General features: G+C 50.0%; 1 long non-coding RNA gene across 1 annotated transcript; it reads left to right on the top strand.

Annotated features, from left to right (window-relative positions):
• The first annotated feature begins 1583 nt into the window (after window positions 1-1583).
• LOC147965562 (uncharacterized) lies at window positions 1584-4897 on the top strand. The gene is made up of 2 exons (XR_015608428.1): window positions 1584-1904; window positions 3174-4897. It is a non-coding gene; the product is annotated as an uncharacterized LOC147965562 (long non-coding RNA).

Consider the following 4897-nt stretch of genomic DNA (forward strand, 5'->3'; position numbering starts at 1 on the left):
GAGTTTTCTACATATCTACCGGATATCATGCTCAGTTTGTCCTTGGGAAGGATATACCCCTGAAATATGTGTTTGAACACATTTTCCTTTCCATTGTTCTGTTTAATCTGATAATCATATTTTCCTTTCCATTGTTTAGTTTAACCTTTATTGAGGTCTATATGATCTAAGCAGTAATATTCTCCTGCTTATGTAAGCACCTCAGTGTACAATCGTGTCGGTAAGACCATGTTACTATTGTTGATGACATACCAGTAACCACCGATGGACGAGAACTTTGCCTATTGGTCCGCCTCGTTTCAACGAGCAGGAAAATGGTTCTCTTCGTCCCTTGCCCTTGGCATTGAAATTGTTGCTGACATATCTAACAGTCTCTTCTCTGACGTGCCTTGCTATCATGACCATGCAAGCTATCAACGCCTTTCTACTTTTAACCCACATGGTGGGCCCATAACCCATAGTTCCACAGGATCGAAACCTGACTCCTGTACAACCCTGTTTCTAATGGTTATTCCCCACACTTGGCTTCGTATTTAATTCACGGGCCACCTTCCTAGTGCTCTATTCTGGTACCAGATGCAGTACTTAATCTTGATGCTTTGAACCCCTTTCACACTCTTTTTGAGGCATCGAACATTTGCCTGCCCGCTTGAAACTTCCCATGATACCTCCTTACTTTGCTCTCGATATTTTCTTAAGTTTCAATTCGAGAGTTACTTTCCGCCACCTTCCCCGATGTTATCGACCAGATAGACAACCTTGCAGAGGTCCGTTCTCCTGGAATAACCCCGCCTTATTCTACCATAAGTACGATGTAGTTCTCGAAGAAAGGATGCCAACTTCATCACGATGACCTGAAGCATAAAATTGAAGACATCAACGAAAGGGATTAACTTCTTCGAGAAGAGCAGCCAAGACCGAGAAGACCCGTTAGAATTTCGTAACCAGAACTTTTCCCCTTACTCCACCTCTTAAAATCTCGGAACGAGATTTCTTGTAGTGGAGGAGAATTGTGACGCCCGGATAATTAAGCTACAGTAATTCTCTGCTAATGATGCCACGTCACTTCGATTACTATTGCTAATCTCGCATTAGATCGAAACCAATTCTAATTCAAATCCAAAATCAAGCAAACAATAAAAGTTTTCAAATATTGAAACTAAAATGTTCGGTTTGTGGCATATAATCCATACTAAATGTTGGTGGAGAAACCCCACTATTATAAAGTGTTTAAAACTCTAAAATGAACAAAACAGTAACAAAACCAATTATTTAAAAGCTTTTAAAATAATAAACAATTACAAACTATTTTATTTTAGGTGCCAAGTTAATTGTGGTGGTGGCATATTTGTTAATACTAATTTAGGTACAACTAAGGTATTTTATAAAACTAAGTATTTAAAATATAGAATTAAAATAGAAAAGAAAAGAAATAAAAGAAAAGACAAAACAAATAAAAATGAGACAAAGACTTTCTTCCTCCAATGGATCCCCTTGGCCCAACTGGGCCATGGCCCAGCCAGGCCGGCCCACGCCTTTGGCCTACATAGGCCTCCCCCACTCTCCCGAAACCCTAACCCCCCTCCCACTCGCTCCCACTACCCCCGTTTCCCCCGATCCAGTTCTGGATCGGGATCGATCCCCATCGACCCTCGCCTGAGGCAACCGTGCCCCCTACCCCGCCAACACCGATGCCGCGCGCCGCCCCGCTGCACCTCGCCGACGCCCCGGTGCCCGCTGCCGTCGCCGGACCTCCCGCGCCTCTCCCTCACGGGATCGACCGCGCCACTCGTTCCCCGCGACCCATCGCCGGACGCCATCGCCGCCTCGTCGCGCCGGACGTCGCCACGCCGGCGTCCCCGTCCTCCTCCTCGACACTCGCTGCCTAGTCCCTACACACCGCAGTGAGCTGCCTCCCTTCCCCTCTCTGCCGTCGGGACCATTCCCCCGCCGCGCCCAGCGTGTGCGTGGCCGCGCCCACGGTCCGCGCCCGCTCCTCGGCCCGCCGCCGTAGACCCGCCCCGCCGTCCTGCGCCACCCCTGCTCCAACCTGCGCCTGCGTGAGCTCCGCCGCCCCGCCACGATCGTCTGCGGCCACCTCCACCCGCGCTCGTCGGCTCCCCGCACCGCCACCCCGTTTCTGTCCCGCGGTGGCCCTACTACTGCGCCGCGCCGGCGCGCAGCCCTGCCCACCAGCGTCCCGCCCGCCTCGCTGTTCCGCCGCCTCCTGTTGCTGCCGCCCGCCTCCAGTCGCCCACTTCAACCGCCGCGCGCCACTGCGCCGCGCACTACCCGCTACCACGGCCCTCCCTCCGCCGCCTCCCCTGGCCCTGGCCGCCGGCGCCGGCGTGCGCCTTGAGCGCCCAGCGCCCCTCGGGCACGCGCCCGTTCGGGCGACGCCCGCACCCAAGGCCCATAACCCGCATCGGCCCCCTGGGCGAATGACACATGGGGCCCAGCCCCCAGAACGTTAAAATAAAAAGAAAAGGAATTAAAAATATAATAATTAAATATTAACTAATTAATTAATTGAGAATTAATTAACTTAATTCATCCAGATTAGACTAACCTAATCATTTAGTTAAAGCTAATTAACCCTGTTTAAATACTATGAGACTATGACAAGCGAGACCCACTGGTCAGTTTGACCAGTCAACAGTCAATGCTGACTGGGTTGTTGACTTTGACCGGCCCCATCAGTCAGCCTCTGCTGACTGGGCAGTTGACCAAGTCAATTGGGCCTACTGGTCAGCCACCCAAGCCCATCTGTGGGTACACTTCTGTGTACCCATAGCAATTTAACATTTAAATTTTTGAATTAAAAATAATTTAGAAAATGTTTTAAAACTTTAAAAATTAATATAAAATAATTCCTAACTCGGATGAAAATACTTTGTGCATGAAAGTTGCTCAGAACGACGACATGAATCCGGATACGCAGCTTGTTTGTCCGCCACACATCCATAGCATAGCGAACATGCAACTTTCCCCCTTCCGGTTCATCTGTCCGAAAACGCTAAACACCGGGAAATACTTTCCCGAATGTTTCCCCCTTGCTCGGCATCGCCTAGTATCGCGTTAGGGCATACTTAGCACCGCGTATTGCCTCGTTATGTTTTGTGATGCTTTGTTTGCTTTGTATTTATTGTTTCTTCACCCTCTTCTCTTGTTAGACACCGAGACTGACGCCGCTGCTACCCAGTACGACTATAGTGTTGACGACCCTTACTTCTTACTAGAGCAACCAGGCAAGCGCCCCCCCCCCTTGATCACCAGATATCGCCTATTCCTTCTCTCTACTGCTTGCATTAGAGTAGTGTAGCATGTTACTGCTTCCGGTTAATCCTATACTGCTGCGTAGCCTGTCATTGTTGCTACAGTTGTTACCCTTACCTGCAATCCTAAATGCTTAGTATAGGATGCTAGTATTCCATCAGTGGCCCTACACTCTTGTCCGTCTGCCATGCTATACTACTGGGTCGTGATCACTTCGGGAGGTGATCACGGGCATATGTTATATACTTTATACTGTTACATTACTTATGATACTGTTTGGAGATGGGGGCTGAAGGGGCAGGTGGCTCCATCCCGGTAGAGGTGGGCCTGTGTTCCCGATGGCCCCCGACTGTTACTTTGTGGTGGAGCGACATGACAGGTTGAGGCCACCTAGGAGAGAGGTAGGCCTGGCCCTGGTCGGCGTCCGCGGTTACTTTAGAATAACACGCTTAACGAGATCTTGGTATTTGATCTGAGTTGGGTCGTTGACCTTATACGCACTAACTGCCACATGGGACAAGATATGGACAACCAGCGTCGTGGTATCAGCCGAACCTCTTTTTGACGTCAGCGACTGAGCAGCGCGCGCCGCATTGGACCGTAAGCTCGCGCTTGTATTAAGGGGGCTAGGTCTGCTTCCGGCCGCGTACGCAACATGCAGTTGTGCAATGGGCGATGGGCCCAGACCCCTGCGCGCATAGGATTTAGACCGGCGTGCTGACCTCTCTGTTGAGCCTAGGTGGGGCTGCGACGTGTTGATCTCCCGAGGCCGAACATGACCCAGGAAAGTGTGCCCCGCCAGAGGGATCGAGCGTGTCGGGTAATGTGGTGCACCCCTGCAGGGAAGTTTATCTATTCGAATAGTCGTGATCTTCGGTAACAGGACGACTTGGAGTTGTACCTTGACCTTATGACAACTAGAACTGGATACTTAATAAAACACTCCCTTCCAAGTGCCAGATATAACCCGGTGATCGCTCTCACACAGGGTGACGAGGAGAGGATCGCCGGGTAGGATTATGCTATGCGATGCTACTTGGTGAACTTACCATCTACTCTCTTGTACATGCTGCAAGATGGAGGCTGCCAGAAGCGTAGTCTTCGACAGGACTAGCTATCCCCCTCTTATTCTGGCATTCTGTAGTTCAGTCCACCGATATTGGCCCCTTACACAGATACCCATGCATATGTAGTGTAGTTCCTTGCTTGCGACTACTTCGGATGAGTACTCACGGTTGCTTTTCTCCCTCTTTTCCCCCTTTCCATTCTACCTGGTTGTCATAACCAAATGTTGGAGCCCAGGAGCCAGACGCCATCGTCGACGACGACTCCTACTACACCGGAGGTGCCTACTACTACGTGCAGGCTGCTGACGACGACCAGGAGTAGTTTAGGAGGATCACAGGCAGGAGGCCTGCGCCTCTTTTGATCTGTATCCCAGTTTGTGCTAGCCATCTTATGGCATCTTGTTTAACTTATGTCTGTACTCAGATATTGTTGCTTTCGCTGACTCATCTATGATCGAGCACTTGTATTCGAGCCCTCAAGAACCCTGTCTTGTATTATGATGCTTGTATGACTTATTTTATTTTTTGAGTTGTGTTGTGATATCTTCCCGTGA

The sequence above is a fragment of the Triticum urartu genome, chromosome 6A, assembly GCF_056163025.1.
Source record: "Triticum urartu cultivar PI428250 chromosome 6A, HENAU_Tu73, whole genome shotgun sequence".
Classification (NCBI taxonomy): domain Eukaryota; kingdom Viridiplantae; phylum Streptophyta; class Magnoliopsida; order Poales; family Poaceae; genus Triticum; species Triticum urartu.